The sequence below is a fragment of the Vulpes vulpes genome, chromosome 5, assembly GCF_048418805.1.
Source record: "Vulpes vulpes isolate BD-2025 chromosome 5, VulVul3, whole genome shotgun sequence".
Classification (NCBI taxonomy): domain Eukaryota; kingdom Metazoa; phylum Chordata; class Mammalia; order Carnivora; family Canidae; genus Vulpes; species Vulpes vulpes.
Window position 1 is genome coordinate 3,543,802 of NC_132784.1, and position 14,483 is coordinate 3,558,284.

A 14,483-nucleotide genomic window follows, 5' to 3' on the forward strand; every position below is an offset into this window, starting at 1 on the left:
ATTTTTATTGATCTTATGTACAGCTAATTATAATCCTTAAACTAGACAATTCATGTCCTTCATCAAATCTGGAAAATTCTCAGCCCTTATTTTCTTTAGAAAATGTTCTTTTTTTCTTTTTAAAAGATTTTTATTTATTTATTCATTAGAGATAACACAGAGAGAGGCAGAGACACAGGCAGAGGGAGAAGCAGGCTCCATGTAGGGAGCCCGATATGGGATTTGATCCTGGGACTCCAGGATCACAACCTGGGCCGAAGGGAGGCACTCAACCACTGAGCCACCCAGGCATCCCAGAAAATGTTCTTTTTTCTATTCTCTCTTATTCTCTTTCAGGAACTTCTATTAAATATAAGTTGGTTCTTCTCATTCTGCCTTCCATGTCTCCTATATTTTCTTTCAAGATTTCCATCTTTGTCTTTCCTGAGTGGCATTCTTGGGGAACTCTTCAGGCTTACTTTCCAGCTTACCTTTGTTCTTTCAGCTGTGTTTGCCTGCTGCTGAACACACCTATTGAGTGTCCCAGTTCAATAACCACTGCTTTCCATTCTGTAAACATTAGTTAGTTCATTTTCCTGCATGCCTGGTAACATATATTTTTAAGGATTTTATTTATTTATTTGAGAGAGAGAGTGTGAACATGAGCAGGGAAAGAGGGAGAGGGACAGGGAGAAGCAGACTCCCTGCTGAGCAGGGAGCCCTATGGGGCATTCAATCCCAGGACCCTACGATCATTACCTGAGCTGAAGGCAGACATTTAACCAACTGAGCCATGCATGCACCTCCTGCTAACATATTTTAATAATATGTTGCTCTTTGATTCCTTCTTTTATTCTTTAATAAATGTGAAAATAATTATCTTATAATCAGATCATCTTGTTCTATTATCTGGAATTCTTAGTAGTCCAGTTCAGTGACTTTGACTCTTGCTCACCATGGCTGGTTTCTTCACTTGCTTTGTGGTTTTGGATTATGCATCCCTGTTGGTGGTGCCTCATCTGTAGAGCACATACAGCCCAGATTGAGGGTGTGTTCCTCAAAGGAGCTTCACATTTGTGTTTGCCAGAGACATCCAGGGCATTAACAGCTTGGGACAGCTATTTTCTCATTTCTCAGCAGTGGGGTTCCTGGACAATGCATGAGGGCACTCCTGTGGCTGTGTTATTCTCATGGAAACTTTATAAGACAGTCTGGACAAGCTCCTTTGTAATTTTGCCACTGGGAGGATTTTTTTTTTTTTAATCTCTGAAAGTGTAGCCCTTCAGGGGCCCTAGCTCTGTGGGGTCTCAATTCTAACTCTGCTCAGGGCATGAATCCTGCCTTCATGGCAGGAGGGCTCCCTTTCTCATATTCTTCCTTCTCAATCCAATATGTCCTGTGTATGCTCCTAGAGCATAAGAGCCTAAGGGCTCTGGTTCTCCATATGGGGCACATTTCAGAACCAACACAGAGATTTTAGTCACTGACAAATGCTTTGTTTTCTCTAAAGGCTCTAATTTAGCTATGGGATAATAAAAAATCTTCTCTAGAACTTTGCTGGCTTCTTTCATCCTTAGGCTGTTTGCTGAAGAACTGGACCTACTTTGGCCATCAGTTGGGTAGGGCAGCGGGAGCGGAAGGCCCCGTAGAGCGAGCTTATTGTCATGAGTAAATGCTGGCTGCCAGGGGAGGTCTGTGTTTGTGGGTGTAGTGAAACCACAAGTACTCTCTGGGTACCCAGCGTGGGTTTTTAAATGTCAGACATGTGGTAGGTGGTTGTGTTAATATTACCACCCATATGGATTTTAAATTACAGCCTCAGTGAAAACTTAGGTTTACAGTGCTGCTTGCAGAGGCCTTCCTGGATCCCCCAGAGCCTGAGTGGGATTGGAGATGCAAAAGCAAGTGGGCTGCTCCTCGAACAGGATGTCAAGACAACCCCCAGAGACCCCCAGGAATGTTTGAAAGTGCCTTCTGTGTGACAAAAAATATGGCCAGAACATATTTCTCTTAAAACTAAGTTTTTTAAAAGAAAACAAACAAAGCATTATGGCTTTTGGTAGAGACAGAAAGAGATAAGTAACACCCTCCTCTAGGGTGTGGAAGCAATTTCCATAAATAGATTATTCTGGAAGAGCAGCATGGGGCTCCCTGAGCAAATGACTCCCAGCTAACCCTGCTTCAAAGGAGGCCAGAGGATAGGGTGCCATAAAAGTGATCCATCTTGGTAGCAGGTGGGCATCTGCTCCATCCCAGAATTCTGTCTCTTTACTATTGTCCTGAACATCGCAGCCAGGTGAGGCTTCCCCAAACACTTGCCATTCTCACCCTGCCCTGAAGCTCCTGGGATGAGTAGTAGGATGCTGGAGACACCTCTGAGCTTTAATGCAGACACATGGGGGGTTGGGTCTGTCCAGACCTCAGTTCTGTCCAGCACTTGACCTTGGCAAGTACTCAGGGACCTTGAGGTCTTCACATAAATACTAGGGATGGAACAGCTATTTTGCTGGATAAGGATGAGTTAAGCCACATGCACAAAGCACCTGGCACATAGTTGGGACTTAGCAAAAGGTCACTGTGTGGCTTCTCCCACAGTGCTTAATAAAATAGGCCTCTCAGGGTAATTGCTCATCACTGCCTGCTGAGAGGTAAAAATGAGTGTGGGACAGTTTGAGCTCTGGGCTGCAGGTTAGGATGGTGGCTGGTCCTTGGGGACTGAGCCATTACAAAGCATGGTGTGTGTGTTGCCTGGGCTTGAGTTCCAGCCTCCCTGCTGACACACTACAGGACTTGTGAAATGACCCCTGCCTCCCCTTGCCCTGTGCCCTGGGTCCCCATTGGCTTCCCTCTGGTGGTAGTGTTGACCTCTCAGAGCTTCTTTGGGCTGCCTGGCCATAGGAAGAAGGTTAATATTATCATGACTCTCTCGGAATCTGCTTCTCTCCTCCCTTCCCCTCCCTGCACATCCTGTCTCTCCCAGAGCCTCAATTGACCTGTAGCTCCTGATGACACACAGCACACTGGCTTTCTTGCGTGGCCCTGATGCTCCTCATGGCTTCTGTCTCTGCATCTCAGCCAGCTACCTGGAGGTGGGGCCAACTTCATGAGTTAAGAGCATTGTACTTCACAAGACTTTCTTCACTTCAGACACCAGCTGCAAGTTGAAGGGTCCCCAGGCCACCCTCACTTCTGACCAGCTGGCTACAAATTTAGGGGCCGTCACTATCCCCTTGTGTTCAATAATTTACTAGAAGACTCATAGAGCTCAAGAAAATGCTGTACTTACGGTTTTATTTATTTATTTATTTATTTATTTATTTATTTATTGGAGAGGAAGAGAGACAGACAAAGAAGAAAAGAGGGAGAGGGACAAGCACTCTGCACTGAGCACAGAGCCTGATGTGGGGCTCGATCTCATGACCTGAGCCAAAATCAAGAGGTAGACACTCAACTGACTGAGCCAGCTGGGTGGCTGTAGTACTATAGTACTATAGAACAATAATACTTCCAACTATAGTTTTATTATGACACAGGGATGTTAACCAGAACCGGTCAAAGTGAGAGATGCATTAGGGGGAGTCACCCCCAGGGACACATTATCTTCCCAGCATATCGACGTGTGACCCTTTGCAGGTCATTGCCAATTGTGGAAGCTCACCTGAGCTTTGGTGTCAGAGTTTTTATTGGGACTTTATTATGTAGTCATGATTGATTGAACTGGGGCCCATGTGATTCCATCTCCTATCCCTTTTCCCCCGCAAGGTCAGGCTGGTATCACATTGCTTAAAGTCCTAAACCTGTAATCATATGGTTGGTCTTTCTGAGATGACCAGCCTCCTTTCTGAGTCACCTCGTTAGCATAAACCATCAGGTATGGTCCAAAGAATCCGCCATGGGAAATCCCAAGGGTTTAGGGCCAGCCTCCCAGGAGCCAGGAACAAAGGCCTGCCGATTTCTCTATTCTATATAAGAAACTCCAAGTTAGTGCCGATTTCTCTATTCTATATAAGAAACTCCAAGTTAGTGCCCACTGTCCCAGCCACTGTTCCTTTCCATGGCTTCCCACCCTTGTTTCTAAGAGCAAGCACTTGACAGACCAGACTCCTCTTTCCCCATCAGGTAATGCCTTAAGTTGGCAGCAAACCTCTAGTCAAGTGTCACTGGTTCAATCAGGGGGTTGAAGTGGAGTATAGGGGTAGGGGGTCATGGGGTATAAACCATGACCACCTAGTCTTTGTCTTCAGCTACAGCTATGCAGTGGCCAGTTTCTCAACACTAGGGCTCCCTGACTGGTGTGTTGGAGAAGCAATGTCAGATGAAGGATCGGGTGAGGATGGTTTTCATTTTGACTCCTTAAAGTGCTTTGACATTACATTCTTCTCCCAGGAGAGGCTGATCCTGTGTGTGTCTCTCTCTGTCTTTCTTTTAAAAAATTTCTTCGCTAGTGTTCTCTGTCTGGGGTCTCTTTCCCACTTGAAGCTCACTATTCTGAGGCTGAGGCCAAGGGGACTGGATCAAGTGTATTTTTAGAAATCAAGACATCACTCAATATTTGTCCCCAAAACAGCAAATATTATGAGGCACCTACTATGCAGTAGGTCAGAGGGAGGAAGAAGTGTATAAACCTCCAGAATGGTGCCGTCTGATAGAAAACTTGAGCCATGTATGCAATTAAAAATTTTTTTGTTTGGTACCATTTAGTTTATTTGAAGGAATGGTACACATGAAAGAGGTTAAGTAGATGTTTTTATACAACTTCTAGAGCAATTTTAAATTTTCTTCGACCACAATTCTTTTACAACTAAAAAAGTGCAGAGACAGATCAAATTAATTTTAATAATGTATTTTTTAACCCAATACACCCAAAATATTATCCTTTCAAAATGTTATTGATATAAACATATACTTAGGTGCCATTTTATAATTTTTTCCAACAAAACATTTTTTCACAAAAAATTATAAAATAAGACATTAGTAATATTTATACCAATGTGGATTAGCCCCAATTCAAGTGCTCAACTACTTCCTGTGGCCAGTGGCTGCCATACTGGACACACAACTACATGTTTATTATATATATTATATGTTACATGTTTTAATATATTTATGTTATATATTATATGTATAAATTGTATGTGTGTATATATGCTCCACTGCTTCCTGGCAAGTTACCAGTCTTCTTGAGCACCTGTTTTTCCCTCTGCGGCACATGGATAATAATCCTTACACAGAATGGTTGTGAGAGGTAAATGAGATTCTACATGGTACAGGGCAGGTGATTGATAAATAGCTTATGCTCTGTTCCCAGAGACTTGAAGCAGTGACACAGATGAAGACGGTTAAGTTATATTCTGACCCACCTTGACTAGAATTCTAGTGAGGAAATCACAAGGTCACATCTGGCCAACAAAGACCAGTGTCTGTTATACGGACTAAGGCTTCCCGTGTGTTAGCAGCTAGAATGCTCATGTAATAGGCTGTTTGTATGACCTTGCTAATGTATTAAAGTTTTCCATGATCAAATACATTTGGGAAACAATCAGTCCTATTTACTGTAGGACTTCTCTAGGTCTTAATACGTTAGCATATTCGTAGATTTTGTGAATCTCTAAAAGTGCGATATGTCCAGATGTATTTGATTACTGCTCTCTCTAGCCTCAGTTTAGGTCTCCTGCCCCCTGGGTGCTCGCCAGGCCCAGATCACTGTGGGTCTGCACAGCTGCCTTGGAAGCTGCCCCTCTGAGCTGCCTGAGCTTTGGGCCCCTGCCCTGCATTCCTGCTGTCCCTTCGTGCTGAGCTCTGCCTCGACCAGTGTGGATGTGGGGAGGGGGCCCCGCCCCCACTCTGAGCCTTTGCAGATGGGGCCCAGACACCCTACTCACATCTCCCCGTGTCTTTCCCCACGGATCCTGCAGAAAGCTTTCTCTCTGTCTGGGGCCTTCTCTGGCTGCACTTAGTTCTGGACAATCATGACTGAAGAATGACTTGCCTTTTCCGGGGCTTCCAACTTTCTCTTAGTTTTCACCACTGCCACTTGGAATGCATTTATTTTTTAAGATTTTATTTATTTATTTGAGACAGAGAGGGAGAGCATGAGTAGAGGATAGGAGCAGGGGCCAAGGGAAAAGCAGACTCCCTGCTGAGCAGTGAGCCCAATGTGGGGCTCGATCCCAGAACCCCGGGATCATGACCTGAACTGAAGGCAGTCGCTTAACTGACTGAGCCACCCAGGTGCCCTTGGAATGAGTTTATTATCCCCACTTTTCAGATAAGAAGACAGAGGCTTAGGCCTGTTAAATAGCTTGCTCAAAAATTGGTTTGGATCTCAGTTGTCCATGAAGTCAACAGAATTTATTGGGCACCTACTGCAAGCTCTCTGCTTCCAGAGCTAATGTTCTTTATCTGTAATGTGCTGCCTCTCCAAGGGCTGAGTAAGGTCCTCCGGAAAGGGAGGCCTGGCTGGGTACTTTGCCCTTGGGGACGCTCTGGCCCATCTCACCTCTAGGTGGAGCTGCTGGCCCGACCATCTGAGGCCCCTGGTGGGTGAACTAGCACTCCCTAGGCCCCCATTGGTTCTTGGAAACAGGGATGCTCCAGTCATGCCAGGAGAGCACCTTCAGGTGGCCAGGAAGCCACCAAGAGAGGTACTGCATTGTGGAAAGCTGGAGCCTGAGGGGACTTGGAGTCCCCTGCCTCGGAACATGCATCTTGATTTCTCAGGAATTGTAGCTCTAGAAGGTTCCGGAAGACTCCAAAAGGGTGGTGGGCCCAACAAGACCCTGGAGGATAGACCCTAAGCCATACTTCTACTGGCAGGAGGTCAACAGAGAGACTCTCAACTGTGGGGTTACTTTTTCAGGTTTCTTTTTCTCCCCCTGCAAACTTAATTTTGAAAAATTTCAAGCCTGTTGAAAAATGTAAAGAATGGGACGAGTGAACACCCATTTCTGTCCCACTGAGATTCACTCCTTGTTAACACGTGGCCATGCCTGCCTGGTCTTTTACGCTGCGTGTGTGTGTGTGTGTGTGTGTGTGTGTGTGTGTCCTGCACGACAGCCAGTTGCCAACATGGCACTTCTACTCTGAATACTTCACTGTGCCTCCCCTGAAGACCAGGATGTTCTCCGACACAATCCTGATGCTGTTCTTGGTAGTGTTACTTTTTAAGAAGGGGAAATGGACTTGGCTTAAGAACTCGAAAAATCCCCAGTGAGATCTGGTTGCCAAGAACAAAAACATTAGGAAGTCAGTTTAAAGATTCAGCCCTCCCTCACGTGCTTTGAGAGAAATTTTAGGCTTGGCTGTGGATTAGGCTGGGTGTTCCCGAGGACAGGCCTGTGTCTGATCACCCTCTCCCCCACCAAACAGAAGGTGGATTTACAAAAGGCCCAGCCCCTGGGGCCTTGCTGGCAGAAGCCCTGTGTATGGTGGATGGTGCAGGCATGGCGGCAGCCGGGCCTTAGCCTACCACCAGGCCAGTGGGCCCAGAGGCCAGCGCTCAGGAGGTTCTGCATGCAGGAACACAGCCCACTAAGGGTTTCAGGAGCCGGAAGAGGCTCAGCTGTCCCAGGATTCCAGAAAAGGGCCTGGGAGTGTGATTCTCAGAGAAATGGTGACAGGCAGAGCATTAAGGAAATGTCTTTTTCCAAAGCAGAGGACTGAGTTGGGGGCTAGTGGTTAGTTAACGTGGGGTACTGTTTAGGGAGCTCTGGAGGGGGTGCTTGTCACCAGATTTCTTTGTGGAAAGGCCCGGGAGAAGGTAGGGCGTAGAACTGGACCGAGGGCCCCCTGCACGGGAGCAGGAGTGGGGAGCTGCCGTTTATTTGTTGGGAAGGAAATCTTCCATTTAGAACATATAGACCTCAGCTTGAGTGGAAACTTCCAGGGGCCTCTATCCTAAGCACTGTCCTGGCCAAGAAGGCCATCTGTTATAGAAGGCTGGTCCTTGTTGGAGGAAAGGCAGACCCTTGGGAGGTCAGGAGCCCTCTCTAGGTTGCTGCTTGTATGCTCAGTGGTCTCTGGAAGGATCTCTGAGTTTCTGTCCACGCTCTTCAACCTGTCTCGGGCAGTGCTGCTGATTGCACACCATGAGGCCAGGCTTGGTTTTCAGCCCTCTTGACATTTGCATGCAGACCGGGTTGCTTCTGGCCCTGCCACACAGGGAAGGACGACACACGCACTCAAACCATTCTTGAAATAAAGAACACATAGAAACACTCAGTCCAAAAAAAAAAAAAAAAAAAAAAAAAAAAAAGAAACACTCAGTCCAGAACCCAGATATTATTAAATTGCCGGGAATGAATCCAGACTAATTGGGCATTGATATTTGGCAAAGATCCCACACTTCAAAGGTAAGGAAGGGCCTAGGTGGTGTCTGGTCCCCAGAGTGCACGGGCGAGAGGCTCATGGGCCTCTCTGGGCTCTCAGTGCTGTGAGACACCTGGTCCTTATGCTGTGATGCCCCAGCCTGCCTTTGGTGGTCTCCTCTCCACCCCAGTATTCTCCTGGGTGATGCCCGATAAGCACATAGGCCTGAGTCTCCTGGTATGTGCTGTTTGAGCAGAGTCATCCATGCTCTGGAGAAGGGTATTTCTGGGCTCCTTTATCTAAAAAATAGCCTCAGGGACACAGAGCAGCTGGTGTCTCCCCTTTTTTTGCAGCCTGGCCCTAAATTCATTTGGAAATAGGCCGCAGTTCACTTGTGCCCTCCACGTGGGATGGGTTGATCAGCAGGGAGCTCACGAACAAGCTTTCCTGCATCCATGTGTTGGCGGCCAGGCCAGGATAGAGTTTCAGGGCAGATGGAGGACTGACTGCTGGGAACCGCAGTCCTTCCCCTTCAGATGCTCCATATGAAGCTGATGAGTAATCATGGCACCAAAGCGAGACCTAGGGGTGCCTGCCACCCCCACGGAGGAGCGGTTCTCCAACTTTTTGGTCTCAGGAGTTCATTCAACTCTTAAAAGTTATAAAAAATCCTAAAGAGCTTTAGCTCATAATGATCATATTTATAGTATTTAGCATATTAGAAATTATGCATATTATTATTATGCATATTGTGCATATAATTATTATGCATATTATTTAGCATATTAAAATAAAAACACCTGAGTATCCTCAGCTACTTCAAAGTGTGTGTCCCCTACTTCCCCCTCAGAGACTGCAGGCCTCCAGACATATGCCCATGCATATGCCCATGCAGCAAAAGTCTCACTCAGGCAGTGCAGATGGTCTTACGGAAGAGAAGCCATAGTTTCCCTCTGTAGGTCTTACTAAGGTGTACATGACTGCTCGTCCTAGACCTTCTAGGAAAAACCTGATTGCAAGAGGGGTCAGGTTAATACAAATAGTTCTCTCCATCTTTGACTTTTCCAGCAACATGCCAGTGGAATGAACCTTCCACCCACCTCTGTGGGAGTCTTTAGACTCCATTTCCTACCTAGACCCCTTGTGCTCTTCAGAGCTGCTTCTTTATTCTTCCACTTAAGCTTTTTTTTTTTTTTTAAAGATTTTATTTATTTATTTATTCATGAGAGACATAGGGAGAGAGAGAGAGAGAGAGAGAGAGAGAGGCAGAGACCCAGGCAGAGGGAGAAGCAGGCTCCATGCAGGGAGCCCGACGTGGGACTTGATCCCGGGTCTCCAGGATCACTCCCCAGGGCCAAAGGTGGCGCTAAACTGCTGAGCTGCTTGGGCTGCCCCCACTTAAGCTTTTTAGAACAAATTTCCCCACTTGGGCCTTGAACCCTCAATGTGTCTAGTCAGGAATGGGTGTGCAGCCATTGGCACCATGCCAGCACCGGAGCCCAGGGGTGACTGAATGACAGGCCTGTGGAGCATCAGGTCGTCCACGGGGGCACAGCCGGGCTTCACCTCTAGCCTAATGGATTTCAGTTTACTTTAAAGCTGCAGGTCTCCAACGTTTTGGTCTCAGGTTCCTTTCCAATCTTCAAAATGATTCGGGATCCCAAGGAGCTTTTTGTTTGTGTGGACTGTATCAATCTGTATTTTTCCTGTTTGAACCTGAGCAAGTTTTAAATATTTATTTATGCATTAAACTATGAAGCATTGCATATAAACATAAAAGATGCTTTTTTTGTGAAAACTAGCTATATGTCTCAAAAATAAATTTAGTGGCAATTTTTACAGTTTTTGCAAGTCTCTTTAATATCTGGTTTAATGTGAAACAGTTGGGTTCACCCAGCTTCCTCCATAGGCAATACTGTGCAGTAGGTAGTCCTGGTTGAAGTGTTGGGAAAAATATGCCCCTGGAGGAGGGGATCAATTTTCTTTTGCAGCCTTTTCACATAGTTGTAGATCTGCTGCTTTGTTACTGTGCCAAAATGTGACACGTGGTGTTTCTTAATTGTCATGTGGAATCTGAAACCATTTATCCTGTTTCCCCTTAAACTATTGCTCTAACTTGCTTTGTGAATGGATTTCTTACCCAGGAATGTACCGTCACACATGGGTCCTTGGGAAGATTCATGGAGCTACGTACTATTTCCCCATTGTTGAGAGTTTTCACCATCATACATCAAAAATTCAAGTTTGATAACATAGCCACTGATCTCATCAGAAAAGTCTTCATATATTCAGAGGCTGTCAAGCTTAGGATGGCAGTTACAGTTTCACAAAATTCTAATTTTTTCTTGAATGCTCAAATTTATCATTGGCAACAAATACTGCCATTGTTTCCCTTGAAATGGCAGGCTCACTTTGTTCATTTTCCAAGAAATATCTGTCAAATACCCAAGTCTGAATAATCATTGTTTATTTGTCATTCTTTCAAGTAAAATGAGATTTTATTCTCTCCAGTAAAAATTTTGTATTCTATGCAAAAAAAAAAAAAAAAAGTGTCCAGATCCACTTGCAATGCACGCAATCCTGCAGATGATTTCCTCGGGACAACCATCACATGCGGGTATGCACTGGAAGTGTTCTATGCCAACTCAAATTTAATACAATAATATGTTTTACTGCTTCATCAAGGACAATCTTAAGGAGAATTGGCACTTTTAAAAATTTGTGAGTGTGTGTGGTGGAGAAGCAAATGACTCTGGTTTAGAGCCACTCTATGAGTTGTGCAAAGCCTCACAGCTTTACCCATCAATGTTTGTGACAGCCAGTGCAAATGCCAGGAGGATGAAAGAGGCAAGCCGTATTCCAGTATTATTATGAAAATAATTTGACCTCATGCACTCCTTTGAGGGTCTCATGCGATTTCCAGCCTGCCTGGACTATACTTTGAACATCAGTAGATGGAAGCATCTTTAAGCCAGCGATTCTCCCAATCTCCCAGCACGGCTCCAAGTCCCCATGGGCTGGGCACCCAGCAGAAGTTCCATAAATACTTGCTGGCTGAATGTTTGACATCTCTGTGATGCAAGGTTAGAGAATAGAGTCTGGCTAAAGGTACTTGTCATGAGGTGCATGTCATTACTGCCCAGAGTGTGAGAGATACTCCCTGGAGACTAGTTGGTTTGGGGTGATACCCAGGCATTGGTATTTTAAAAATATTTAAAGTATTTACTAATCCTGCAACAAGAGAACTAACTGCAGAGCTGTCTGGTCAGGAGCAGAAAAGTAACCTAACTATAAGGAGGCAGAAACTCATAGGCATTTCTTCCCTTCCTTGGCTCTGCTTAAAACAATCCAGACAGAGCACCTTGACCTTGGACCAGGTTCTTAGACATGGTCAGGTGGCTTCCAAGGCCTTCCTGCAGAATGGGTGCTAAGGGGTAAGTGGGGAGGTGGGCTCTCAGAGGCCCTGGAGGGACTAGGGAGTTGGCTTTTCTGGGTGCTGTTGGAATCATTGGGGGAACAGAAGGGGCCCTATGGCAGATGCCAAGGTTCTGCTACAGAATTTTGGAGCCATGCTGGGCAAGGTGCTGTGGGAGTGATTCTAATTCTATGCCCGTGTCCCACCTGGGGCAACCTCCCTGCTCTCTAACCCTGGGCACTCTCTGTCCAAGCACAGGGCTCAAGGCCTGGAGCCCTACAGTCTCCAACACCCATCTGTGAGCCTCTCTCCTGAGCGTCTTTCTGTGGCTGTGAAGGGGCATAAGGGGCCAGTGAGAGCAAGGCTATTTTTGTTCCTGGTGGTGATTGTAATTTCTTTTTTTCTTTCTTTTTCTTTTTTCTTTTTCTTTTTTTTTTTTTTTCAAGTGTCTTGTGCCCTCCAAGAGCAACTCAAGGCTACATGTCTAAAAACCTAAAAACTAAAAAGTATACGAAATCTTGAAGACCAAGTTTCTCAGCAGCAGTATGAGCTTGTAAGAGAAGTAGTATTATTTTATAATGTTGTGGAGTGTAGAGTAAACATTTTTGTGTTTCTGCAGGCTTTCTAAACAAATTTTGATGAAGCTTGGAATTTGGTTGTCTTAGTGGGCTCAGACTGCTGTAACAGAATACCACAGCTTGGGTAATTAAAAGATTTTATTTATTCATGAGAGACACAGGGAGAGAGACAGAGACACAGGCAGAAGTAGAAGCAGGCTCCATGTAGGGAGCCCGACGTGGGACTCAATCCTGGGTCTCCAGGATCGTGCCCTGGACCAAAGGCAGATGCTAAACCGCTGCACCACCCAGGGATCCCAGGCTGGGCAGTTTAAACAGAAATGTATTTCCCACAGTTCTGGAGGCTGGGAGCCAGAGATTCAGGTGCTGCCTGATTCGGTCCCTGGTGAGGGCTCCCTCCCTCCTTGCAGATGACTGCCATCCTGCTGTGTCCTCCCAGGATGGAGACTGCGCATAAGCTCCCTGGTGTCTCTTGTGCAGACACTAATGCCGTCATCGGGCTCCACCCAAGGAAGCTCATCTGGCTCTAACCACTTTCCCAAGGCCCCATCTCCAAATATCATCACATGGTGAGTTACGACTTTAACATAGGAATTTAGGGGGTAGGCAAGCAGTCAGTCTATAATACTGGGCTAAAAGCAAGTGTTAAAGTTAATTTACAATTGTGAAGATAGTGAGACAACTCTAGAGAGGCTTACCTCTTTAAGCAGAATATATGTGTTTACATTTCAGCCAGGAGTGAGGCCTGGGCTTGGAGACAACTGACCTAGGTGTTCTGCCCTGGAGGGGTAAACAGTGGCTCTTGAACAACGTGGGTGTGAACTGTGTGGGTCCACTAATATGTGGATTTTCTTCTGGGAAATGCAGTACAGTTCTGTAAATGTACTTTCTCTTACTTATGATTTTCTTAGCAACATTTTCTATTCTCTAGATTACTTTGTTTATTGTATACTGAATATAGAGTATTTACCATAATTTAGTATATACTGTAAGAATTCAGTATGTATATGATACATACTTGCAGCCAACAGTAGGCTGTTAGTAGTTTAAATTCTGGAGGAGTAAAGTTATATGGTGATTATTAACTGTTTGGGAGTCAGTGCCCCTAACTTTGCATGGTGCAAAGATCAGCTGTGTTTACACTCCTGGATCCTTACTTTGTCCTGATCTTTACCTTGCCATACAGTCTCTAAGGAGCAAGGGTATTTCCCTCCTCAAAGGAGAAGAGGGCCTATTGATGAATCATCTTCCATCCTTCAGCCAAAGGGTGTTGTCTGCGCACTGGAGACCTTCCATCTGGCTCTCCTCATGTCACCTGGCTAGAGCAAGGAGGGGCCACAAGCTTGTTATTTACTGTAAGATCATTAATGAGAAATATCTCTCAGATTCAGAATAACTCATACATGCATTTAGAATAAAATTAATAAAGATGAATGCTAATAACAAACCCCGAAGTGTTATGTAATATATACTGAATGTTGATAACTAGCAAAATATCTTTTAAGTAGGGATCCCTGAGTGGCTCAGCAGTTTAGTGCCTGCCTTTGGCCCAGGGCATGATCCCAGAGTCCCAGGTCCAAGTCCCATGTCGGGCTCCTTGCATGGAGCTTGCTTCTCCCTCTACCTGTGCCTCTGGTTCTCTCTCTCTCTCTCTGTGTCTCTCATGAAAGATAAAATCTTAAAAAAAAAATCTTCTAAGTAGAAAAAATAAAAAGAAATAGAATCAAATGATTAATATGATGGCAGTTGTGTGGTGACAAACATGGTGGTTTTAATTTGTCTTTCCTTTTAAAATTTTCTTAAAGATTGTCTATTAATTTGACAATGGAAAGAATTAAAAATAAATTTTTGTTTGCAAGAGGATCATAATAGAGAGGATCTCTGTCTTAGTTATCCATTGCTGCCTTACAAATTGCCAAAACTTAACAGCTTAAAACAACACACCTTGATCATCCCCCAGTGCCTGTGGTCAAGAGTCTGGACCCAGCAGAGCTGGGTCCCCTGACAGCCACATCCCAGGCCTCCCACTGAGGGCCCCAGAGCCCCACCTCCTTAGCAGAACAATAGGTAAATATTTCAATATTGAACTTATAAAGAAAATTATATTAAGTCATTAAATATGTTTGAGTGCCTTGTTGTTCTTTCCTGTTCTTCAATTTTTGGGTTTTGTATATGATTTCTGGAGTGTGTCATTATGACCGTGC

The 14,483-nt window shown here is 45.1% G+C and overlaps 2 long non-coding RNA genes across 5 annotated transcripts in view; both read right to left on the bottom strand.

Annotated features, from left to right (window-relative positions):
• Nucleotides 1–14,483, bottom strand: part of LOC112932716 (uncharacterized) — a 76,743-nt gene that overhangs the window by 6,794 nt on the left and 55,466 nt on the right. The window lies entirely within an intron of this gene.
• Nucleotides 12,400–14,470, bottom strand: LOC140598964 (uncharacterized). Its single transcript, XR_012001485.1, has 2 exons — nucleotides 13,454–14,470; nucleotides 12,400–13,059 (listed from the first exon to the last, which is right to left on the bottom strand). It is a non-coding gene; the product is annotated as an uncharacterized lncRNA (long non-coding RNA).